At 57.0% G+C, this 26502-nt stretch overlaps 1 protein-coding gene and 1 long non-coding RNA gene across 3 annotated transcripts in view; one reads left to right on the top strand and one right to left on the bottom strand.

The window, feature by feature from the left end:
- SDK2 (sidekick cell adhesion molecule 2) overlaps positions 1-26502 on the bottom strand; it is a 264995-nt gene that overhangs the window by 167583 nt on the left and 70910 nt on the right. The window lies entirely within an intron of this gene.
- LOC109277003 (uncharacterized) lies at positions 1072-5174 on the top strand. The gene is made up of 3 exons (XR_002084936.2): positions 1072-1392; positions 3921-4097; positions 4542-5174. It is a non-coding gene; the product is annotated as an uncharacterized LOC109277003 (long non-coding RNA).

The raw sequence follows: 26502 nt of genomic DNA, 5'->3' as shown, positions 1-26502 counted from the left end.
TTATGGGTTGAATTGTGTCCCAGAGACAGATATAATAAAGGCCCCACCTCTGGTACCTATGACTGTGACCTTATTTGCAAAGGGGGCCTTTGCAGATGTAACAAAATTAAAATGAGGTCACTGAGGCAGGCCCACATCCAGTATGACTGGTGCCCTTATAAGAAGAGGGAAATCTGGACCCAGGCACACAGGGTGGAGGCCACGTGAAAACAGAGGCAGAGTCTGGGGGGGGGGGAGGTTGTTGCAGCCTGGAACCAAGGAACGCCAAGGGTTGTCCCGACTCTGAGAAGAGACAAGAAAGGATTCTACCAGGGTTTCAGGGGACCACGGTTCTGCCGACACCCTGAATTCAGACTTCTGGCCTTGGGACTTCGAGACAAGACATCTCTGTTTTGGTTTAAAAAAATTTTTTTTTGTAATATTTATTTATTTTTATTTTTATTTTTTAAAATTTTTTTTTAACGTTTTATTTTATTTTTGGGACAGAGAGAGACAGAGCATGAACGGGGGAGGGGCAAAGAGAGAGGGAGACACAGAATTGGAAGCAGGCTCCAGGCTCTGAGCCATCAGACGTGGGGCTCGAACTCACGGACTCAAAGACCGTGAGATCGTGACCTGAGCTGAAGTCGGACGCTTAACCGACTGAGCCACCCAGGCGCCCCTCTAATATTTTTGAGAGAGAGAGAGAGAGAGAGCACGAGAGGGGGAGGGGCAGACAGAGAGGGAAACATAGAATCCGAAGCAGGCTCCAGGCTCAGAGCTGTCAGCAAAGGGCCCGACGCGGGGCTCGAACTCACAAACCACACGGATCATGACCTGAGCTGAAGCCAGATGCTTAACCGACGGAGCCACCCAGGAGCCCCGGGAAATTTCTGTTGTTTTAAGCCACGCAGCTTGTGGTACTTCGATAAGGCAGCCCCAGGAAACGCATCAGGTCCCCAGAGCATATTCTGTCCCCGACTTGATTCCTCTAATAAACTCCAAAGCTAGCAACAAGCTGGCAAACAACTCAGGCCACGCCCCTGCTCACCACCATCCCTATTCCCCCATTCCCACCTCCGCGTGCGGGTCCCCAGGACCAGAGGCTGCAGCGTCTCCAGGAGGTACATGCTCGCCCATATCCACAGCAGCCTTCTTCACAGTAGCTGAGGGGTACGAGCCACGCAAATGTTCATCGACGGGTAAGTAGATCATCGAAATGCGGCCTAGCCCTACCAGGGAATATTATTCAGCCCCGAAAAGGAAGGAAATTCTGACACCGGCTACGATGCGGATGAACCCTGAGGACGACGTGACGCCAAGGGAGATAAGCCAGTCCACAAAGGACAAGAACTGTGGGAGTCCACTCCCAAAAGGCAGCTAGACAGGCCCACGGAGACAGAAGGAAGATCGGTAGGTACCAGGGCCTGGGAGGGGGGAAGGTATGGGGAGCCAGTGTTTATGGGGACAGAGCGTCAGTTTGGGGAGACAGAAAAGGCTCTGGGGTTGATGGAGGCAATGGTGGCACAGGGTGTGAGTGTATTAATGCCACTGACGTGTCCACTTAAAAACGGTTAAAAATGGCAACTATGCTTATGGTGGTGAGCTTCCGTGAAGCGTCTAATCGTCACTCTGCCGCACTCCTGAGACTAAGATACTATTACACGGCAATCTACCTCAATTGAAAAAAAAGGTCAGGGGGTCCCCGGGTGGCTCAGTCAGTTAAGTGTCCAACCTCAGCTCAGGGCACAAGCTCACGGTTTGTGAGTTTGAGCCCCGTGTCAGGCTCTGTGATGACAGCTCACAGCCTGGAGCCTGCTTTAGATTCTGTGTCTCCATCTCTCTCTGCCCCTCCCCTGCTCATGCTGTCTCTCTCTCTCTCAAAAATAAACATTTTAAAAAAAGAAAAAAAAAGGTTAAAAATGATAAGCTTTATGTATAGTTTTACCATAAGAATTTTTTTCCAAAAAACCCCGCATTTCCATGGCTCCCCACTGCCTTTGAAGTAAAACCAGAACCTCTTTCCGTGGTCTGGAAGGCCCTACGTGGCCCGGGTCCAGCCAGCCTCCGCGTACCGCTCCCAGCCTTCCGACAAGCCAGGCTTACCCCCATCTTTGCATATGGTTTTCCCTCCACCTGGGCCTTCTGCTGGCTTAGTTCCAACGTCACCTCCTCCAGGCACCTGCTCTGTGTTCCAGCACTGTTCATTCACATCGCTTGGTCTGTCCCCTCTTAGCAGTTATGACTGCTTGAGTCTATGGTGCTCAGGGGTCCCCGGTTTATGGTCCGCTCTGCCCCAGACATTCTCCGTGAGGGTCAGGATTCACCTGCATGTTCAGGGCTGCTTCCCAGGGTCCAGGGCAGAATCTGGCACAGAGAAGGTGCCCAGCGAACAAACGACTGAACAGTGGATGGATGGACGGTTAGATGGACGGACTGATGGATGGACGGACGGACGGACGGGTGAATCATTCCACTGAAGGAAAGGAGGCTGGAAGGAGGAGCTCAGGGCAGCAGACAGGTGCCCACTGACATACCCAGCTTGCTGACTTACAGCAAGGGAAGGCGTTTCTCGGCTGCCTCTCCGGCATGGGGCTGGGCTGCCTGTGGCCACCGGAGAACTCTGACCAAGCCCTTCGGGACCCCGTCGGGGGGGCAGGCCTCGGGGATTACACAGACACGGCCCTGGGCACACAAGCGGACAATGTGCATAAAGGGAGGCCCACAACCTCCATCTCACACACATCTACACCAGGCTGGGCCCCTGCTGGGGCCTTACAGCTTCCCACACAAAACCGAGGCCCAGATGAGACTGGCACTCACAGGTTAGGTCGCTTGCTCGGCAAGACCCGTGGTAAGCACCTGCCGCGATGGGACGCAGCGGGGTCCCCACCCCTAGCCGCCAGGCCGCCCTGCCTCCTCCGCTCCCGGTGGCCTTGCTACACAGTCAGGAACCAATCAGACGTAGACGCAAGGTTTGGGGCAACAGTACTGTGTCCGTGTCAAACACAGGTTAAAGTCACATAAAAACTGAGACGGGAAATAGAGAAACCCGTCAGCTCTGTCCTGGGAGAAGGGAGCATGAGGAGGTGGGGCGCTGAGTGAACCTCTTATTTTGGGATAGATCCGGACTTACAGAACAGTTATGAAGGGGGTTCAGAGGGTTCCTACCTCCCCCACACCCAGGCTCCCCCCCCCAGTGTCCCCATCTTACATGACTACGGCACATCTGTCACAACTAAGGGACCAGTGCCGGTACCTTCTCACTAAGTAAACGATGTGATCTACATAATCTATTCAGCTTCCTGTTCAGTGTTTCCCCCGTGTCCTTTCTCTGTCCCAGGACGCCACATTCATTTGGCCATCATGTCTCCTTAGCCTCTTACAGACCGTGCCCGTTTCTCAGACTTCCTTGTTTTTGACGATCTGATAGTTTCCACGACCTCAGGTATTTGCAGAAGGCCTGTCAACGACGGTGGCCTGGCTTGTTTTAATCCTTAACGACCAGTAGGAAGGAACATTTTACACGTGCACACGTGCACGCACGCACACCACACACCAAATGAACACACTTCTCTGTGTCTAACTCCAGTCCCTCCTGCTGTGATGCTGATATCACGGTAGTGTCCGTGGGGCTTTATCTTTGATCACTTCTCTGATGTCCCCAACAGAATATGGCACTAGGCATGACATTCAGCATAGCACCCTTTTTATACATGAGGACACGATGGGGCGCCTGGGTGGCTCTGTCGGTTAAGCATCTGACTTCGGCTCAAGTCATGATCTCACGGCCTGTGAGTTCGAGCCCCGCGTCAGGCTCTGGGCTGACGGCTCGGAGCCTGGAGCCTGCTTCGGATTCTGTGTCTCCCTCTCTCTCTGCCCCTCTCCCACTCACACGAGCGTGTTTTCTCTCTCTCTCTCTCTCTCTCTCTCTCTCAAAGATAAATAAACATTAAACAGTTTATAAATGAGGAGACGAAGGGTAGCTGGCAAGGTTAAGCTTGAAGATACTCATCACTGGTAGTGGATGGTCAGGGTCCTTCCCTGTGCCTCTCTGCTCCCTAAGACTTCTACCCACTGCTCAAGTCAAGCCGGTCTGGGAGGCAGGGGACGAGGAGGTAAGGCAAGAGTCCAGTGTCTTGATCCCTTAGAGCCCCTGCCCCTGCCCCTGGTGGAGAAGCCAAGCTCTGGTTGCCAGTTCACGCCCCCAGCCTCCCCACCCCGCCACCCCCTCCCCACCCCGCCATCCCCTCCCCCCCCGCCATCCCCCTCCCCCGATACACAGCGGTGCTGTGTATTGTCGGCTGAGCAAGTCGCCGATGGCAGCTCCCGGGTGCCCGTCCTGGGGCCCTGCCTGCTGCCCGGCCCTCGCCGGGGGGATGCCCCTTTCTCGGCATCCCCTCCGTGCTCCTGGCCAAGGTGGTGCGGGCACCCTCACAGCAGTCGTGAGGGCAGCCCTGGCGGGGGACGGGCAGCTGCGCTGGAGAGCCTGGGGTACCAGGGAAGGGGATCTGGGGGGACGGGCCACAGCACCTGCCAAGAGCTCTGCATCCTTCCCGAAGAGCAAACGGCACCAGAGACGAGCTCTCCCTGATGGCTGAGTGGACGCAGAGGTGTAGACAGTCCCCTACGTGGCAGGTGACTCCGGAAGGACCCAAGTGAACCCTGACCGTGCACTTGGCAGCTGGGACACCCTGCTGGCTGCTTCACCCCCACGGCTTTGTGGCGTCCTCACCTGTGTCGTCGGGCGATGCCCCGCCACCCCCATTTCGCACAGGAGGAGGGGCCAGTCTTCACTGGCCCGGCCCTCCCTGTCTCTCCCTGCTGGCTCTGCGTTTCTCCCGGTGGACCTACCCTCCTGAATGAGGCTGCTTTTGTTCGATTTGATACGAAAATGGGTTTGCCCAGAATGCACAGCGGCAGAGGGAAGGGGGTGCAGGGTGGCCCCGCGCTCAGTGGCCAGCAGGGAGCGGACGTCAAATTCAAAGCAGCCCGTCACTAACGAATCCACCCACGGAAAACTTGGGATGCGTTTAGACACCAGCGTAAGCTCCTAGCCAACGGGGCTCAAGGTTTGGTGGAGACTGAGTGGGGCTTGGAGTCTGAGATCTGCGGGGGGCAAGCCCTGGCCCGTTCTCTCCTGTGTGCCCTTAGGACAGCCCCTAACCTGTGACCTTTGGCTTCTTCTGCGAATAAACGGTGACAAGAGCATCTCTCTCTCTCTTTTTTAATGTTTATTTATTTTTGAGACACACAGAGAGAGAGACAGACAGAGAGAGACAGAGACGGAGACAGAATCCGAAGCAGGCTCCAGGCTCCGAGCTGTCCGCACAGAGTTCGAGCGCGGGGCTCGAACTCACAAACTGCGAGATCATGACCTGAGCCGAAGTCGGACGCTTAACCGACGGAGCCACCCGGGCGCCCCAAGAGCATTTTTTTTACAGGGTGTTGTGAGACCGTGAAGCTCCTGTCGCAAACTGTCAAGCGCCATACAGCGGGGAGGGTTTATGTTTGAGTTCCCAGCAGCGGGGGAGGCTGAGCCCCCAGGCGGGAGTGTCCTCGGGCTCTGGGCCTCTGGCAATGCTGGGCCAGGGCCTCTGCACACTAGGCTTCCACCCCTGGGTCTACAAGGGGCCTGAAGCTTGCAGAGCCACGATTTGGTGATTCTCTTTAAGACACAAAATATCAAACAAAATTATGTATAAAAGCCTCCGAAGGGCGGGCAGGTGAGGGGCCCCGAAGCTCAAGCCTCATTAGCTTTGAGGGAAATTGCCTATGACCGCAGGAGGTGCCCGGAGGTGACTACACTCCCACAGATGCCCACAAGTCATGACACTCATTAGCGACCGCACTCACTCTGTGCCTCCGGAGCACATGGCCCTGGGGTCCACGGTCTGCGGGCGCAGCGGGGCTGGCGTGAGCTCCGGGAGGGGAGTCGGGTCACGCATCCCAGGGCAGGACAGGCAGGTCCCCTTTAGGGCGCAGCTGCCTCATGTGCAGACGAGGAGGGGCCCGGCGATCCTTCCCAGCAGATTTCATTGCTTCTGCGATTTGGGGAATAGATTTCAGTGGTTCCCCGAGGGCACTGGGGAGGAGGCCGATCCTGCACTTCCCTGGCCTCCTGTCCAGGACTCAGGACTCCAGATGGGCTGAGGAGGGAGGAGATGGAACGAGAAGCGAGCTGGGGATCAAGGGTCGTGACGGCGCCTGGCCTGAGCCAGCTCTCACCTTCCCTCTCAGGTGCAGTATGGGGGGGGGGTCCTTCCTGCGTCCCCAGAGAAGGATGCTAGCGGTGGGGGCGGGGGGTGGGTGTCAGCAGACACCCACCACCCGGGAAAAGATTCACACTCCGAGGACAGATTCCCTGCACCGTCTGCTCCCCCCTCCCCCTGCCCCTTATCCTTGAATGGAGAAGCAGGACCAGGGTTCAGCACCCGCCAGCCAGATTCGCCCTCTCTGCTCCCGCTGCACAGAGAACCGTCCTGCACAGGTAAGTAGCAGGTTCCCCAAACCTGTCCCCCAGCCCATGCAGGAGTCACTACTACAGAAGATGACCCGGGCCAGGACACACAGAGGAGGCTGTGCATCTGACCCCAGAAAGAGCCACTGATTCAGGAGGGCGCGAGAGGCCACACTGGGCCTGCCCCCCTGCCCTCTGTGTGGCCTCTGTCCCCTTCCAGATTCCAGCCTGGCCAGCTTCCAGCAGGGGGGCGGGGTACAAGGGCGAGGCCCATCCTCCAGGAACCCCGGGGCATCAGGGGGAGGGAGGCAGCCTCTGGACCCTGGGCACTGCCCTTCGGCAGTGGGTGCCTCCTGGCTGAGGCCACCCATGTGGCTGACATGGCCCACCTGCCTGCCGTGCGGAGGAGGCAGGTGCTTGGAGCGACACACGAGTGCTTTCAAACTGCAGGTAGGGAGAACCTCCTGGGGGACACAAGGAAAGCTCCGTGGAGGAGGTCACGCTTCAGCATGGTCTTAAGGAGGCACAGAGAGGTGAGCAAGAGAGAGAAACGTGCATGGTGGTTCAGGGGACGGGAGGCACTTTGAGGCGGCTGGAGGTCAGGACACCCGGAGACGAGATGATGCTAAAGGTCCGTCCTGTGATGACGGTCACCTGCATTTGTGGAGACGGGCTCCACCCCCTTTGCCATTCATGAACTCATTTACATTCTCACAACAAACCCTGAGGCTTGCCTGGCACCCGCACCCTTCAGGTGGAAGCTTCAGTGACTTCCTTCAAAGCCTCCCCTGCTACTCCCCAGCCGGTGGTTGGGACCCGTCCTGTGTGTTCACACAGCTCCCTCTCTTCACAGATTGCTGTGTCATCACCGGAGTCTGCAACAGGATCTGGCATGGAACAGGTTCTTACCTACTGGATGGATGGATGGAAGGATGCGGGGATGGAGGGAGGGAGGAGGGGAGGATGGATAGAGGGATGGACGGACGGATGGACAGGTGTGTGGGTGCACAGATGGACAAGCGAATGGATGGGCAGACAGATGAACAGATGGATGGAAGGATGGATATATGGATGGCCAGAAGAGTGGATAAGGGATGGATGGATGCACGCATGGATGGATGGACGGACAGATAGAGGGGTGGACGGAGGATGTATGCACGCATGGATGAACTGACGGATGGACGTATATGCGGATGGACAGAAGAGTGGATAATAGATGGATGGACAGACGGGCGGATAGAGGGGTGAATGGGTGAGGTATGCACCCATGGATGGAGACACCTAGCAGTCCCAGAATCACGTCACATCAGGCCAAACATCGTTCCAAGAAACACCTCAGATGTCATCTGACTCAACCAACTTCACATCACAGGTAGAAAATAGAGACTCACTGCGGGGGCAGGGTGGGGGCGGGGGACGGCTCACAGGAGACCTTTGAGGAGATCAGGGCAACAGCCAGGGTCAGCGCCCAGGTCCCCACGCCAGGCCCACGGTTGCCCAGGACACTGGGGAGCGGGTCTCCAGCAGGCAGTAGTGAGTCCCAGATCCCGGCCACTGATTCAGCTCCCCCAGTCTCCCTCCCTGTCCTCCTGCAGAGAAGGGTCTCCAACCCCCACATCCCCTTCCCGAGACACCCCTGACTTCGGGGAGGGAGATGCAGGGAGCGTACCCCTACTGGACTCCTCCAACCTCTCGCCCTTTCTTCCCCAGCTGCCCACCCAACCGCACTGGGGGTAGGTCACCCCAGCCCCGGGAGGGCACCCCTGAGGGCTGACTACGACACTCTCTCGGCGAGACTTTCTCCTCAATTAATGTATGTGCATCAGTGCACGTGGGGGGCTACTGGGAATATGGGGAGGGGGGAGGAACAAGGGCCAGGGAAGGGACAGAAGGCACTAGGACGTTGAGCTCAAGAGGGACAAAAGCAGGAGCAGAGACTTCCCCCCACCCACACGCTGACACCCCATCTCAAGCCCCAGAAGGCTGATGAATGTCCCCCTGGGAGGCGGTTATGGGACAGCACTGCCACTTCCCGCTGCTTCCCCACCCTGACTGATGCCAATTAATGCCAATTAACGCAAGCCCCACTGAGCGGGAAAATTGACTACCAGCTGCTCTCACGGGGTGTCCCTTGGCTCTCTGCAAGGCTGCCCCGGGGACATCAGCCTGGCTGTCTGGACAGCTTCTGGCCCCATTCCTCTAGGACCTCACTCCTCCCCTCCTGCAGCCTCCAGGCTGCCCCCACCCCTTCCCTAAAGCTGGAGCTTTCTTTTTAAATTTTTTACATTTTTTAATTTCTATTTATTTTTGAGAGAGAGAGAGAGTGTGTGAGTGCGAGCAGGGGAGGGGCAGAGAGAGAGGGGGACAGAGGATTCGAAGCGGGCTCTGTGCTGAGAGCAAAGAGCCTGACCCAGGGCTCGAACTCACAAACAGTGAGATGGTGACCTGAGCTGAAGTCGGTTGCTTGACTGAGCCACCCAGGTGCCCCGAAGCTGGAGCTTTCATAAAACCACATCAGCGAGAAGCCCCAAAGGGATTCTCACTTGGTCAACCGGAGCGGGGGGAGGGGACTGCCCTGGGGGGTGGGGAGAGGGTCCCTGAGAGGGGCTGGGGGTGGCACTCTTCTGCCTGTCAGGATGGGGCTGGGTCAGCCAAGCTGGGAGGCGGTGGTTCTGGAAGGGACAGGCTGCAGTGTGTGGAGGTCAGTGTGACCCAGGACTTAGGCAAGGCTTGGCCCCCTCCACAGACCCGGACTCTCCTCAAAAGATGACAACTCTCAAGGGGACAGACCAGCCACAGACTGGGAGAAAGCGTCTGCAAAAGACACATCTGCTGAAAGACCGTGATCCAAATTACACAAACAACTCTTAAAACTCAACCGCAGGAAAACTAACAACCCGATTAAAAAACGGGCCAAAGACCTCAACAGACACCTCACCGAAGAAGACAGACGGAGGCAGACGAGCACACGAAAAGATGCTCCACGTCCTACGTTTTCAGGGAACCGCGAATGCAAGCAACAGGGAGGTACCGGTACACGCCCGTGAGAACGCCCAAGACTCGGAACCGGGGCAGCACCAAATGCCGGTGGGGATGACATCGTCGCTGGTGGGAAAGCAAAATGGCACAGCCACCCTGGAAGCCAGTTTGGCAGTTTCTTACTAAACGAAACATACTCTTAGCATGTGATCCAGCAAAAGGGCTCCTGGGCGTTTAGCTGGAGGAGTGGAAAACTTAGGTCCGACAAAAACCTGCACGTGATGTTGAGAGCAGCTTTATTCATCATCGCCAAAATTTGGAAGCGACCAAGGTGACCTTCGGTAGGTGAATGGATAAATAAACGGTGGTCCATCCAGACAATGGACTATTACTCATTTCTCATTTAAGAAATGAGCTGTTAATTGGGCGCCTGGGTGGCTCAGTCGGTTAAGCGTCCGACTTCGGCTCAGGTCACGGTCTTGCGGTCCGTGGGTTCGAGCCCCGCATCAGGCTCTGTGCTGACAGCTCGGAGCCTGGAGCCTGCTCCGGATTCTGTGTCTCCCTCTCTCTCCGCCCCTCCCCCACTCACGCTCTGTCTCTCTCTGTCTCTCAAAAATGAATAGATGTTAAAAAAATTTTTTCAGAAATGAGCTATTAAACCGTGAAAAGCCACGGAGGAACCTTAACTGTGTTATCGCGCAGAGAAAGAAGCCGGTCTGAAAAGGCTACAGACTGTATGATTCTACCTGTATGACATTCTGGAAAAGGCAGAACTATGGAGACAGGAAAAAGATCAATGGTTGCCCGGCGGGGAGGGAGACAGAGGGATGAAGAGGAGGAGCACAGAGGATTTGGAGGGGAAACTACCCCGTACGACATTGTAATGGTGGACAAGTGCCATTATACATTTGTCCAAACCCACGGAATGTGCAAGAGTGACTGTGAACTTTAATGTAAACCACGGCCTCTGGGTGATAATGACGTGTCCACGGAGGTTCATCGATTGGATTCGAGGCACTCTCTGACGTCGGATGACAGCGAGGGAGGCTGTGCATGGGCGGGGGGCACGGGGTACAGGGGAAATCTCTGTACTTTCGGCTCAATTTTCTTTTTTTTTTTTTTTTTTAATTTTTTTTAATGTTTTTATTTATTTTTGCGACAGAGAGAGACAGAACATGAGCAGGGGAGGGCCAGAGAGAGAGGGAGACACAGAATCGGAAGCAGGCTCCAGGCTCTGAGCTGTCAGCACAGAGCCCGATGCGGGGCTCGAACCCACAGATTGTGAGATCATGACCTGAGCCGAAGTCGGACGCTTAACCGACGAGCCACCCAGGCGCCCCTCGGCTCAATTTTCAAGTGAGCCCGAGACTACTCAAAAATAAAGTCTTGATTGAAAAAAGATGCCAACTGGAGAGAGGCTGGGGAAAAGTGGCCAAAAAAGGGTTTGAGGCAAGGGTCGGGGGCTGGGGGGAGTCCTAAGGGAATGGAGAGGGAGGGATGGGAGGGAAGCCTGGGTTCTCACTCTCCCCTCCCCGGACTTGGGCGGGGGCAGGCTGAGGCGCCCAGCCCGGTCCTGCCCTCCCTCTCGGGGCAGGCAGAGGAGGAAAGAATCAATTAATTCATTAGGCTGACATGTCTGAGAACATCGCTCCCGGGACTCGACGGGCCTGGAAGCCAGTGGTGTTTAATGGGCACTTTTACTCTGAAATGACACCTGGGCCAGCTGCTTCTTCCATGGCATGAGATGTGCTTAAAGATGTAGGGAGGCGCGGCGGGGTCGGCTCCCCAAGGCAGAGGGGCAGAGGCAGAGTGGGAAGACAGGGCCAGATGTTCATCTCTGGGCCGGGGAAGGGCCTGCTGCCTCCCAGGTCACTACTCGGGCCACATTTCCTCCATCTGCCCCCGGGTGACCAGAGGGGAGCACAACAGAGCTGGTGGGGAGACCTGCGTCCAGCCTCTGAACCTCAGGGCCCTTGTGGGTCTGGGGAGGGGCCTTGCCCTTGAGTTCCGATATTCTAGAATCTGTGATTTGGAGTGGAATTCACATTTCAGAAGCTATGGACTGTTTTCTTCTTCCTTCCTTCCTTCCTTCCTCCCTCCCTCCCTCCCTCCCTCCCTCCTTCCCTTAAGTTTATTTATCTATTTTGAGAGAGAGAGGAGAGTGCTCTCCAGTGGGGGAGGGGCAGAGAAAGAGGGAGAGAGAATCCCAAGTAGGCTTTGCGCTCTCAGCCCAGAGCTCAACACGGGGCTTGAACTCATGAACAGTGAGGTCCTGACCTGAGCCGAAATCAAGAGTCAGACACTTAAGCGACTGAGCCACCCAGGCGCCCCGCTATGGATTGTTTCCAAATGCCCAACGAGTCAAGGTGTCACACGCCAGAGAACAGGACTGCTCAGAGAGGTGCAGGCATCATCTCTGGTCACACAGCTCATCAGAGGAAGAGCTGAGATGCAAACCCAGTTCCTGGGTCCTGAAGCTTGCACTTGGCCACCTCCCCGGGGCCCAGGGGCTCACCTCCTCACCCCTCTGCATACCTTTCCCGGAGAGTCTGCCCGGCCGTGCTGGTGCTACCGCCTACCTTGGGGGACTGAGTCTGGCTTCAGCCAAGTGTCCTCTTTTGGAGGTGGCTCCTGAGTGAGGCGGCCAGCCCCTCAGTGTCCACTCTGTGAGGGCCTGGATGGGCAGCAGACTCTGGGCTCGGTTGGATAAAAGGCTCTGAAGCTCCCCCGACCATTAAACCCAGGGGATCACAAGCCTATCTGTGCAGCTAGTAAGACATGGGCTCAGAGGGGGCAGGTCTGCCATCAGGGGAGCCCCCAGAGAATGCTGAGGGGGGTGGAATGGGGCTCAGAGAGTCCCTGCATCCCATTCCCCTCCAGGCCGGGCCTGCCTGTACCACCACGGAAGGGCAGATGTCATAAAGATGTCCCCAAACGCTCACCAGTCTCCTCCAGGCTCTGGGTCAGAAGGGAGAGAAAAGGAAAGGACAAATGTGTTTTGAGCAGTTCAACATGCCATGGGCTGGGCTGTTTGCCATTTGCATTTTTTACCTCAATTAATCAGGTAAGCTGAGGTATTACGGGCCCATTCTACAGATTGAGGAAACCGAGGCTGAGAGCGGCTAAGCCATGTGCCCAGCGTCTCAGAGCTAGGAAGAGGCAGTGGTGAAGTTTAAGCCTGGGGCCTGTGCCCTTTCTGCTACCCTAAAGCTTGGAAGGTTCCAGTGATGCTCCCGCCGGGAGGCAGAGGGCCCTGCTGCTTGGCCTGGGTGTGCCCGTCCCCTCTTCCCGTTGCCCACCCCTCCCCCAAGGGAAGCCTCCTGCCAGTGCGGCATCACATCCGGCTTCTCTGCAGCTTCCTTGGCACGGGGCGATTGCACCCGCTAGGCTGGGCAAGTAATCCCCATCTTATTTTGGAATATGGAAACTGGTGCCCAAGGTCCATGAGGCACAGGGGCCAGGAGTGCTGGCCTTTCTCTGCTGACGGCCCTCCCATCAACCCCCTGCAGCCCAGGCTGGCTCATGGTGCCTGCTCCCCGGGGAGGACACGGCTGGGGTGGACACGGCCCACAGCCTGGCTCTGTCCAGGGGAGGCATCGCAGAGAGAAACCAGGCCTCCCTCTCCCCCAGGAAATACTTAGCCTTCGTGTGACTGAAGCCTCTGACCCCCGGGGGCACTTGACTCTGCTGCTGTCCCAAAAAAGGAGGGGCGTCTGGAAGGTGGTTTCCCCACCGCTTGCCCAACAGCCTCCTCTCGGCCCCGGTTACTGGCCCAGATGCCCCGAAATGTGCCATGCACGCCAGCAGCTGCTGCTGTCAGCTTGCCCCTTCTCAGCGCTCTGGGTTTCAGTGACAACCCCGGTTGTCTCCTAAAGAGGCACGTCAAGGAATCCGGTCACAGTGACGCCATCGGCCGTCTCACTGTTCGCTGAGACACTGGGTGCCAGCAGCCGGCTGGCCCTGCTGCTGGCTGATAATGGGTGGTTTCCCTGCCAAAGGAAAAAGCCAGCAAGCAGTCTTCCTTGGTAAGGAAGCTCTTAGGCTGACAGGAGACGTGGAGTGGGGAGAAGGGAGGGGGCAAAGGAGGAAGGATGGGAAGAGAAGAGCTGGCCCCCTCTACCAGGCAGCCTTCCGTGATTGCTGTGGAGCAGGTGGCCAGCCACGTGGGGCCGCTCACTGTTCGAGAAAGCTTCTGTGACATCATCACTCGGGACTCTCTAGGTGCTCTTTGCCCTTTAGCTTGTACTCGATTGATTAATTTTTACTTAAGTATTGTGATCCTTTGTCCGTGTGCCCAAAAACCATTCTCTGAGAGCCTGGCATGCACAGGGCACTGTGAACAAAGATTCAGTCCCTGCCCTTGATTTGTTCACGGACCATGGGAAGAGGGTGGACATAAACAGGATCTGGATAAAGCACAATGAAGTGCTATGGGGGGGGGGGGGTTGCAAAAGGGGCTAAATCAGCCTGGAGGCATCAGGGAAGGCTTCCTGGAAGAGAGGGTATCTAAGTCAAGCCCCAAAGAACAGATGAGGGTCAGCCAAGCAGATGGGAGCCTGCTCTAGCGGGAGGGGACACACAAGCAAAGTCCCAGAGGCCAGAAGGAGTATGGCAGGTCCCAGTTGCCAGGGTGTGTGGTGGGGGAGAATGGCAGGCAGGGATTAGGGGAAAGAGGGGAGAAGGGAGGTCCAGGAGATCAGCAAGGTAATGGGAAAGCAATAAAAGTTTTAGCAGGTAACAGACCAGATTCCTGTACCAGAAAGATCATTCTGGGTTCAACGTGGAGACTGGACAGGGGAGGCCAGGTGGGCATTGACCAGGTAGAGAGGCGGTGACCAGAGCGAGGGAGTGGCTGAGGGCCAGAGAGGACAGAGAGAGAGAGAGGCACAGGGATTCCAGACATCCGGAACGTGAAGAAGGTAGAATGGACCTCGTCTGGTGACTGATTGGAAGGGGCTAGAAAAGGAGGAGGGGAGAATGTCTCCTGGGCTTCTGGCTTGAACCTCAGCTGCTGACGCCATTGAGCTTGGGAACCCCCGGAAAAAGTGCCTGCTCCGGGACAGAGGTGGCAAGTTCATGTGCTTGTGCTCTTGCTGGGTGTGTGCTGAGGCCAGCTTGCACCGCTTCTCGAAAACTCACTCTGTATCCCTCTTCCCAGCTCTGTGCTCAGTCACGGCAGGGCGGTGGCCTGAAATCGCCACGATGGGGCCCCTTACACGGCAGACACTGGCAGATGTTCGATGGGTCCAGAGCGGGCTGCTGACGCTCACCAGCACAGCCCAGCGCGTTCCCTCCCCTCCGCCTTCAAGTGGCAGAAGGCAGCGGAGAAGACAGCTCAGGGCTCGGGAGGGCAAGCTGGGCTAGGCAGGGTTTAGAGTTGAACAGTGTAGTGATGGCTAGAGACGAGCCACCCAGGGAGCGGGGCGAGGCGAGGAGAGTCTGACTGAGGCTTGAGCCCTGAAGGATCCCAACCCTCGCAAGGGGCCAACTGGCGGGCTTTCGGGGACGGCTCCCCAAGCCTCACGCCTCATAACCCTCACCACGCTGTATCATCGTGACTCATGGGGCGTGTGCCTCCCTGGGTGAGTTTTCCTTGCTCGACTGTAAGTTCTCTGAGGATGAAAACAAGTGTCTAACTCACGGCTTTATACCCCCAGTGCTCTGACAGTGCTGGGCAAATAGCAGCTACTCAGTGAATATTTGGCAAACCAACAAGCGAATGAATGAATGAATGAATGAATGAATGAACAAATGACATGTTCAGGCATGCACCTGTGCCCCTCTAGGGCTAGGCTGTTTGTCTTAGATTCTATGCAGGCAGAATCCTAGGACTCGGCCGAGCGAGGGTCCAGTGCAGGCTACTTAGAAGTCTTGTGGGAGATGCTAAGAAGAATTAGACAAGAAAGGCAGGACCAGGGTGGGCGGTAAGTGGCCCTCTCTGTGTGACCTTGGGTGAGCTACTGAATGTCTCTGAGCCTCCGTTTCCTCAGTCTTACCAAGAGGGGCTGGTGATTCCTACTTCGCAGGCTGTAGGGAATTCAAGAGGATAACAAGTGAGAGTACCTGACAGGCAGGTGCTCACTAACATCCACCCTCTTGCTGTCCCGCGCTGCATCGCGGCGGGACTGCGCCCTGCGTTTCCCGGCTTCCAGGTCGGCTGCCGTTTCACCGCACTATCCAGTGCCTCTCGCTACGGCTCCTTTCCTCCACGCCCTGCCCCGAGCTCTGTTCTGATCTAGTGCCCTGGTTATTTCTATATCAAGGTGAGCCAGCCTGGCTGAAAAATATGCCTGGTGGAGATGTGGCTAAGAGGACACGAGCTGAATCTGACATCATAGGGGACGGTGGGGGAGGTGGGGGGGTAGCAGGCTGAAGGGGCCGGGGCCACGGCTGTCCCTGGCCTCCCAGTCACTCTGTTCTGGGGTTAATGTTTCTGTAATTTGCTCTGCTGGATGCTGCATTCCCAGAAAAGGGTCCTAACCTGCGGCCCTTTGGCCAGCTGGGAAAATAGCTCAATAACTGCAAAATAAGGTACCGTCCCGTGTGGACGGACCAGCGTAAGATGATCGGCACGATGGGCCGGACGTGAGCGGCTGCTTGTCTGGAGAGACAGAGAGGCACCGTGCAGAGACCAGCTGGACACGGCAAACTCTCCTGGGCGGTGGGAGAGGCGGGAGGGACGGAAGGGAGCCTCTCCCACCCTCACCCCTGCGGTGCCTCCGCCATCCGTCTCTCTTCCCGGGATGTTCGCGGGGCAGGTGGATAGCCAGAGTGCAACCAGGAAAGCGGAAACAACTTGGTGGATTAGCAGAGAAGGAACGTGCAACAGGGAGCTGGTTACAGGTGACGGGACAGCCCAGGAGACACACAGGTCCTGGGATTAGCAACCCAGGAAAACTCTACCGTCCTGGGCTGAAGGGTTCAGGAGAAAGGGGGGCGGGCGGTGATTTGAGCACACAGCAGATCACCATGGGCGGTTAGCACAGGGCACCCTGTCCGCCAGGAGCTGGCGGCGTGACTGAAACACAGCTGCTTTGAGGAATGCCAGTGGAGGGAGAAAAACGGAGGAGAACTCCCCAGCTTCTCTTCCTCCCACCTGCTCTCTCTTGCCCAAGCCTCCCACTGGTCAAACCCAGCCTGAGCCAGCTGAGCCCGCAGCCTGGGCAACCGGGAAGACAGCCACCTGTGACAGAGGACAGAACAGAGGAAGGACAAGGAAAGGATTTCGGGGGCAGCAGATCAGGAATGACACAGCCAACATGGTCGCCTTAAGCCCCAGAGCGTGCAAGCTGGGGCCTGGGAGACGCTCTCCTGCTCTCCTTCCTGACCAGTGCCGGGGGCTCGTCTGACAACCGCTGGACAATGGCCTCTGGCTCCTTCCCAGCTCCTGGCGCCTTGGTGATAAATGCCCAGGAGCTTCCACCCCCAGCCCGATTCATCAGGCTCCCGGTGGCAGGTTGCACGGCCAGAGACCTTGCCCACCAGGAGCTTAATCTCCCAGACAAAGAACAGAAATGCAGCCTGAGCCAGGGAGACATATAACACATCAAGGGCAGGTACCAACTGTCGGAGTCGGCCGAGGAGCCTTGCAGCTCCTGCCAGGCACAGAGATGGAACCGCCTTGGGTTTCCTCCCTTCCTACCATCGCTGGTGTGGGGGTGGGGTGGGGCTGGAAAGGAGAGTCACAGATCATCCAGGCCGTTCTCCGTTCTTGCTCCTCCCTACCTAACCCTACCGGAGCCTTCCCTTTCTCCCTCCCTCCCACCTTTCCTCAGCGAGAACTAAAATACCCTCCAGTGCACCAGCAATTCTGGAAGCTCTGGACGCCGCGTTGAGCAAGGCAGGCACTGTCCCTGCCCTCACGCCGCTTCCGAGCCAAGCCCCACAACCTTCCTCACTCGCCCCCCACGAGGGCAGGAAGAACTCCAGGAGCTGTGCCCTCCCTGCTGCTTTTGCCAAACACGGGTTTCCAGGCAGGAGCTGAGGCCCCGGGCATCCCCAGAGCCCCCTGCAGGCGTCCCTTCTCCTCCCAACCCCTTCCAAGCAAGGACGGGGATCCGGGATCGCAGGGAGTGGGGGGGAGGGCACTCGACTCGGAGGACTGTGATTGGCCGCCACCAAGCCGACAGATGGCTGAAGAGACCAACCCAAACCGCTGGACCGCCAGAGCGCCTGCCAATCTGGTGTCACAAGCAGATGCCACGGGAGTCCCCCCACACCCCGCGCGCCCCCGCCCCTCGGCCAGCGTCTCCCGCCCGTCGGGAGCGCGGCTCTAAATCTCTTTGACATAAAATATCGTCGGAGAGCCGCAGCACAGAGAGATTAAAAAACAATAAAGAGAAAGCGAAACTCTCGACTATAATTACCAGCCTCTAGCCGGCAGCAGCAAAAACGCACTAAAATTTTAATAGGAACCACTGCATTTAATTTAACGACACATTTTTTCAATTACCAGAATAATTGTTTTATTCATAAAATGAGTTTCAATAAAGAGGGTAATTTTCCTTTGTTTTTATTATTCATTTGTGCAACATATTTGAGATAGAATTCCCTCATGTTAAGGCAGCTTGGAGAGGACTCAGGACATCTGTGTCATGAGTGAACATAGGAGGGGGCAAGGGACTCGGGGAGGTGGCCGTCCACACGCCCCTGGGGGATGACCGAGAGCTCTCTGCCAGGGCACCAACCTGCGCCCCTCCCCCCAGAGAACCTTCCAGAGTGCACTCCAGTTCACTTTGCCAGACTCCTCCAAACCCTCCTGCCAGCATCCAGCTCCCACTTGGCCGAGTTCCCCATGGCCACTGGGAAGGGGAGGTTACAAATGCAGCTCCTTCTGAACCAATGGAGGGAAGCAGAGGCTTAGATCCTCCAAAAAAAAAAAAATCATCCTGCTACACCGTAACGCAGCCAAAGCCCAGGGCCACCTGGAGGAGACATTAAAGGTGGGCAGAGACCACATGCGGAAGCCAGCCTGTTGCCACCAGACTGAGAACAGGCTTCACTTAAGGGCCCCTGGGCTTCCGTCCCTGCCCTCCCACCATCCGGACTGCTATGACGACCAGCGCTTACTGGTGCCTCTCCTGCGTCCCCTGGACCAGCCCCCCAGCACCCAACAGAGTGGGCAGTGTTGTTCCACCCACTTTCGACAGGAGAGGCTGTGGCTCAGACGGATGAAGCAAGTTCCGCGCCCCCCCCCCCCCCCCGCCCCGATCTCACCCCTAGGAGGCGGGGAACAGGATTTGAACCCAGACAGACTGCCCCGAGCCCAGAGCTTCGGAGGATGCGGCCGCTGGCAGCATCCGTCTGGTGCCACCGGCTGGCCTCGCGGTCGGCTGCTCTCAATGTCAGCTCGCCAGCACTTCTTGCTCTGGCTTCTTTCCACTTTTCTCCAAGTTCTCCCCGGGGCAAGCTCTCAGCTCAAGAGCCTCAGGCCGGCACTCACACAGGGCAGGACTGCCTGGGGAGTAAGCAGCTCTATGGGAGACGCTCGGGGCCGTCTGCATCCTGGGTTCCTGGAGCGTCCCAATGCCAGCCCGGAGCGGCTGTCCCAATGCCAGCTCCCCAGCCACGGCTGATGGTCCCCGGACATCTTGTTGCTCCTGGGGCTGGACAGATGTAGACCAGGGTGGATGGAGGCTGGGAGTGAAGGGGCAGAGGGTACCCGGCTCTGGGCACATGGAGATGATGCCGAGCATGGAACCCCCTCTGCGGTGTCTGGTCATTCTGAACCCCAGTAGAGCCAAGAGGGGAGAGACAAGCCACCGGGGACCAGCCGCGGGAACCCGCCTCCGGTAGGGAAATTGACATTGGTGCACAATTTCCCGTGTCAAGGGCTTTATGCAGACATTACCTCTGTACTCCCCATGGCCACCCTGGCAAGTGGATATTCTCGTTCTCCTGACAAAGATGAGGAAATTGAGGCCCCAAGAGGTCAAACGAGCCTTGTCCAAGGTCACTGAGCTAGTGAGCAGCCTGGCGGGGATCATCCCCAAGCCTGTGTTGGGTGCACCCCCTCCATATTGTGGGGTTTCTCCCGCAGGGAGCTGCCCCCTAAAAAGGACGGCAGGATGATGGACAACAGATGACAGAGGGGACAGCGTCAGGCTCACCTGGGAGCCAATGCACTGGACACACCACCCATCACACCTGCGACCTCCTTCCTTGGGCCTGTGCCCCCTGCTTGCCCAAGGTGAAGGGCTCCAGCCCTCCGCCTCCTGACCGCACAGGCCTTGACCCAGGGACACAAATCACCCCCCCTTCCTGAGGGGTGCAGGTGCAGGGGCGCGGCCAGCTCTGGCCCGAAGCCTCAGTTTTCTTGAGCCCTTTGGAAAGTTCCCAATACAGGGACGAAGAGATGGGACGCAGGAGTGGTGGCTTCTCAGGATGGCTCCCTGCTCCTACCCCAGGTGTGGTCTAGCCTCCATGGCCCTCTTTGAGGGGAGACATTTGGTGGCTCCAACACGTCCTCCTGGAACCCAGGCTCCTTCTCACCGGGGGCATGTCCTCCCGTGTGTGTGTGGGGCGGGGATGGGAGGACAGAGGGTGGGTTACTAGGAGTGCCAGGGCCCTGAACTCACGTGGGGGAGAAGTTTTATGTCCTTCGCGTGGGGCTGGGACCACCCATGCTTACCCCTGGAGCAGCCCCATTGCTTGTCGCCCCCCCGACAGCCTTGGACTCTAGGCCTCCTACTGCGGGAACTTCAAAAGGGCCCTGGACATTCACACACCAGCCTATGTCTCTTATCAGGCTGGTCTTGCCGACGCCCCCACCCCCAGGTCTTCTGCTCCTTCCGGGGGGGCTCTCCCTATGACTCTGGGCTCCTGAGGATGGGACCAAGTTGTCCTTGACCTTGGGGGTCCAGTGCTTTGCAAAATGCCAGGAATGTAGGAGCAGTTAATGAATACTCTACGTAACAGCAGAACATGACAACTTCCCTGCTGAAAGGGCTAAGTTAGGTCCCCCCACCCCATTCATATGCTGAAGCTCTAACCTCCTGCATCTCTGGTTGTGACTGTATTTGGAGACAGGGCCTTTATTTATTTTTTTAAGTTAATTTATTTTGAGACAGAGAGAGAGAAAGAGAATCTGCACTGTCAGCACAGAGCCCAACGTGGAGCCCGAACTCACGAACTGTGAGATCATGACCTGAGCCAAAATAAAGAGTTGGACGCTCGACGGACTGAACCACCTAGGCACCCCAGGAGACAGGGTCTCTAAAGCAGTGATCAAGATTGAATGAGGTCATTGACGTGGACCCTAATCCAATATGATCAATGTCCTATAACACAGACACACATGGAGGGAAGAGCGTGTGAAGACGCGGGGAGAAGACGGCCATCTACAAGCCAAAGAGAGGGGCCTGGGATAGATCCTTCCCTACCGGCCCCCAGAAGAAGCCAACCCCGCTGTCACCCTGATGTTGGATTCTGAGCCTGTAGAACAGGAAGAAAAGAAACTTCTGCTGACATTACAGCATCTCTAGCAAATGATTACACACGCTTTTGTACATATCTCTTCCCTTCCTTGGAATTCATCTTCCTTCTCTGCAAATGGGAGCTCTATGCATCCAGTGCTGGCTGGAAGCCCGCCTTGTCCAGGCAGCCTGCTCTGATTACAGCCACTCTTTTCCCTGTAACTCTGTGGGGTCTCTCAGCGTCCTGTGTGTGGGGTATAGACCCCCACTTCTTGCTGGGTTGCTCTGCATGCGTTACTAAGTCAGTCGGGTGTGGGTTTTATTAACAGGATTGGGGCTGTGAGCTTCCTCCTGCCGGGCCTGTGTCTCTCCCATCATCAGGAGCCCCTCCCTGTGCTCTGGACTCGGCCAGGGGCTCGGCCCCCAGACGAGCTGGGGAACCGGGCTGGCAAGGAAAAAGGAACGGGGGAGTTTTTTTTGGTTTCTCACTCTGACAGTGCTGCTCCCCTGCACACCCCCGAGTTACCCCCGAGTTACCCCAAGAGCATTTATTATCCAGCTGAGTGCCAGCCCTGAGCTGTGGGCTGCGGGCACGCGGTCTTGCCCTCAAGAAGATCGGCACGCAGCAGGTGACGCTGTGGGGACAGAGAGAGTACAAGGGACAGCGGAGACACAGTCTGGAGAGGGGAGCCAGGGAGGGCTGCATGGAGGATCCCAGTGTTCACCAGGCCTCGAAGGGGGCAGGACCTAAACTGTGGGTACATCAGACCTTGGGCTCCACGCGGCCCGTCCCCTCCTCTGTCTTCTGAGGGTGCTGAAGCCACCAGAGGAAGGGGCTTGCCCAAGGTCATTGGTCAGGCCAGGCCCTGGGCCTCAGAGGGCACTCGGAGGTCACTATTCCAGCCCCTGCCATCAGGTGGGCATGGCTGCGTAGCCCGAATCTCCCTGTTTCCTTCCGCCTCCAACCTCTGGGGCTCAACTAGGGGGGATGAGGAGGGGCCTGTGTGGGGGGCGGGGAGGGGAGAGGGGCTGCCGGGCGCCAAGATCACATAAGCAGCAGATGTCGGCGGATTAGTGGCTCCGCTTCCCAAAGCCGCCCAAGCCACTTAATATTCTGCAGACAGAATTGCTTCCCTTTCATAAAAAGCAAACACTGAAATGCTGCAGACTCCAAACACCTGGGGAGGGCTGGAGCCTCGCGCACCTTGGGAAGGGGGTCCCGGGAAGGAGGCCAAGGGCAGGGGGGGGAGGGGGATCAGCCCGCTCGCTGATGGAAAGCAGAGGGCAGGCCCCGCAGGGAGGGAGGCCGTGAGGGTGCAGAGGGTGTCCCGGGCTTCGGGGGCTCCAGGGCACAGGGGCCACTGCGCCGGGGGGGGCCTGGGCGTGGGGCAGACAGGTGGCGGAGCGATGGCACCCGGTGGCGGTCACCACCAGGAAATGACACATTCAGGGACCATTCCTCTCTCCCTCTTCATGACACCAGACACTCGGGATGGAGGCACAGTCACTGGGGTGGATCAGCAGGACGGGAGGCGGCAGGTTCTTTCCACACAAACAGATCAACAGAGCAAAACAGCAAAGACCTTTAGTTAAATAGGACGAAGAATTTCAAGAGGCCACACGAGTGTTTTTTTTTTTAAATAAAAGGAAGACGATGTTCTTGGATGAGAGAGAGCTCACCTCACCCAGACAGGAAAGAAGCAGAAGAGCTCCCTCGGCCAGAATCACGAGAAGTGCCAGGAGTGGCTGGGCACGGCCTGGGACAGATGACGTGGTCTCGGGGCGCTGGCTGGACGAGAGGGCTTCTGTGGCTGGGTGTTTACGCACCGTGAGTCATTTCTGGTAGGGGCGTTCGCGTTCGACCCACACAGGACGTTCCTTTGAAACGCACGTTTTTCTGAAAAAGATTTGCTCATTCTTGTGCCGTGGTTGTTTTCCCGTGGTCGTTCCATTTCTGTCCCCCGTTTCGGAAGGAATTTGGTTGGGGGTGCTAACTCAGCCTGCCTGCGGAGAAGCAGAGCCGGGGGGCTGCCCGAACCAGTTCTGGAGCCAGACTGACTGCCTGGGTTCAGATCTGAGCTCTGCTGTCTCCTACTGCCTTTGAGATGCCTGGCTGATTTTCCAACCTCAGTTTCCTTATCTGTAAAATGGGAGTAATGGTGATGCACTGCTCATAAGCGGCAAGGGTTAAGTGACCGAAGCGCATAAAAGAACACAACACAAAGTACACTCTCAACGAATACTAGCTGGCCTGGCTGCGGAAGGCCTGACCCTGCCACGGCTTAGAGCAAATGCATTCTGAGAGCTGATGGACCTAGAATGTTCTTTCCCTTTTTCTTTCTCTCCCTTTCCTCCCCAGCTGCCTTCCTTCCTCTTCCTCCTCCTCCTCTTCTTTTTCACTAGAAGCTCCTCCTTCAACAGAGGATGGAGAATAGCTTGGCTCTTAAGAGCCCAAAGCTTCAAAGTCCTGTCATTCTCATCACTTTTCTCATTAAGAGCAGTTCCTTGCATTTTGTGAGTCTAAACAGAAGAAACAGCAGAGGGAGTTGATGTGGCTTCTCCCCTCCCCTCTCACACCAACATGTCCAGGGCTCCCTGGAACAACACACGGGGTCTCTCTTAGGCCCCCTCTGCTGGCTGCCCCATCCACCTGCCTCCGGCCCCATCCTCCACACCAGGGGGCTGGCAGCCGTAGGGGCTCCTAGTGTGGGAGCCAAACACCTTCCATCAAAGCTGGAAAGATGCACATTGGCCATGAAGGGAGAAAACCGGAAGTCCCGCCCGTGAATGGTGAGCAAAGACCTTCAGCCCCTGGCCTCACCAGGCAGGTGTCAGGGAAGCCGGTGATCCGAGAACATGTGCATGTGATGAGCTCTGCATGTTTATTTATTTTTGAGACCGATAGAGAGAGACAGAGCACGAACAGGGGAAGGGCGGAGAAAGAGGGAGACACAGAATCCGAAGCAGGCTCCAGGCTCTGAGCCATCAGCACAGAGCCCGATGCGGGGCTGGAACCCACGAACCGCGAGATCATGACCTGAGCCGAAGTCGGAAGCTGAACTGACTGAGCCACCCAGGTGCCCCTGTACACGGCACTTTAGATGTCCACGCACTTTCACACCAACTGTATCTCCTGGGAAGCTCACAGCTTGGGAATCATCAGCCCATTACACAGATGAAGAAGTCAAGGCCCAAAGAGGGGAAGTGCTCTCCTGTAGCCACGTGCTGCATCAGCCACCAAGCTACCAGGACCAGGGTGGCCTGCCGTGGAATTATGTGTCATTTCCACCAAGACCCCGGAGGGGAGGCTGCCGGCTGGGGTCTTCGCCCTCCCCACGATGGGGGTTCCTGGTCCTGACTCCAGAAGCCGCGAGTCACTGGTCCTAAGGGATGAGACCAGGTCTGCCTGCTTCTGCCTCTTCTAGCCTATGGCCCGGCTCCCGGGATCGGGTCTCATTTCAAAGGACGAAAAGTCAGCCAGGAAACAAATGGAGATAAGACAACATGTGTGAGAAGTTAAGTGAGAGCCCTTCCCTCCTCTTCTCTGGGGGAAGAAAGAGAAAATCAAATGATTCTTCGGCCCGCAGTTCGGTGGGAATCTCCTGCCTGCATCGGGGCTCCGCACACAAAGCCCAGGCCAGAAAGTATTTGTCCCAGTCCAAGGGGGACTTGAGGGGCGCGCCTGGTTGTTTAATCTGTATCTGACCCACTGGAGCGACGCGGACGGGCAGAGAGGGGCAGAGGGCAAGGGTGATGGGGACAAAGGGACTCCAACAAGAAGACAGAATGCCACTGGGGTGCACACACTGAGGACCTCCCTGAGCCTTGAGTTTTCTCACAGGTGGAGGAGGGATGAGAGTAATACATGAATCAGCGTGTCTCTGGCTAAATGGGATGATGTATGTAAAAACGGTTGGCACACTGGCACAGAGCAAGGAGTTGAAAAATGGAAAATAATATAATTTAATACGATATAATATAACATAATGCAATATCATAGAATATATTATGTCCTAATGTGTGTTATAATTCTTTGTGTAGGGGCTCTTGAGCTTGAGAACTTTCTGCTGACATGGGAGGAGGGGAAGGGGTGGGTGGGAAGGCATTCAGCTGAGAGCCCAGAGCCCAGAGCCCCGAGTGGGAATGCAGGAAGGTGGGGGGAGGCAGGTTCCCTGTCATCCGTGTGTCCCCCCCTTCCCCGTCCCTTCTATTCTATAAACCACCCTTTAGCCTGGCTGCTTGCCCAAGGCCTCCCCATGGCCAGGTAAGTAGACATGGAGGGACAATTAGGTAAGGTCAGCCCGTCACTCTTTCTTTCTGTGCACACCTCCCTGCCCTAATAGAGACCGGTGCCCCAGATGTCTGTGCACGAGTCAGGATGCCATTAAAACTTTGCCTGGAGAGCACACGGGAGAGGGCGAGACAACTCAAACCCTTGGGTCGTGGGCCTGATGCCCCCAAAGGTTGGGCACCGCTAACCACCATGGCCCCTCGACTAGCATTTCCTCTTGGTCTTTTGTCAGTGTGTAGGACGGGGCGGGGGGGGGATCCCCAGGTTGTCATGCAGGGGAGGTGGGTCTACGCCCCAGAGTCTTGCCTTGGCTCTGCCTTGAAAGGCAATGTAATACGGAACACAAACACGGGCTCCACACAGAGCGGGGTTCGAACCCTGCCCACAAGCGGATCGCCGAGACCCCGAGAACCTCGGTGTCCTCATCGGCAGGACTCAGTCGCTGCCAGTGCTACTGCCCAGAGTCATGAGGATAAACCACACACGGGTGCCATTAAAGCAGTTAACAACCAGGAACACGGGGCGCCACTCAACTGGAATGATGCGGGGCCTACAGGGTGGAGCAGGCTGGGCGCCCCGCCAGGGTGGCTGTGCTAAGCGTTCACCCTTCAGCTGCTGGAACGCGGAGTGTCCCGGAGATGTCGCTGGCTGTGCAAACACAGAAGAACTTCCGGCGTGCCGAGGGGGAGGGGCATGGGGTGGCCGTGCGCCCCGCTTACAGGGTTACTGTGCTTGCTCTGGCACAGAGCAAGGAATTGAAAAATGGAAAATAATATAATTTAATATGATATAATACAACATAACGCAATATTATTCCTGTTGCGTGCACCTGCGCTGCCTTGTGCCTACCGGGCCAGCTCCCACTCCTTCCCTGGCTCGGATTCAGGAGCACCCGGGCTCCTCTGCCAGGGGACCGTGTCTGGGCCGAAGCTCCCACTTGCCAGCAAGAGCTAGGACACCCTCGGGGGTCAGGAAGCGGAGTGCATGGGACGAGGACAGTGGGGCAGGTAGGGCACAGAAGAGTGGAGACGCCACCTTGCTCCTGCTCGCTGTGCCCAGGCTTTTGGGGATCTGGCGAGTGCTCTGTCCCAGACTCCCACAGCCTCGGCCACCAGAGATGTGGGCCGAGAGAAGGGCTGGGGAACTATTTTGGGTCTGGAAGGAGAGCTGTGTGGGCGTGTGAGGGAGGCAAGGTCAGGGTGGGCAGGGTGGGGCCCCTCCTTCTGGCTCCTTCCACCCACACGAGCCACCCTGCCTGTGGTCAGTCCTCAGTCTGGCCTCCGTATAAATGATGAGGCCTGAGAGGCCTGAGAGGTGGGAGCCAGAGGGCCACCTGTGGATTGTCGAGATCCCTTGGCTGGCTGCTCCTGGACTGAGTC

This window comes from Panthera pardus, unplaced genomic scaffold, assembly GCF_024362965.1.
Source record: "Panthera pardus isolate Hobbes unplaced genomic scaffold, ASM2436296v1 HiC_scaffold_3, whole genome shotgun sequence".
Taxonomy (NCBI): Eukaryota; Metazoa; Chordata; class Mammalia; order Carnivora; family Felidae; genus Panthera; species Panthera pardus.
This window is presented reverse-complemented; position numbering and strand designations above follow the sequence as displayed.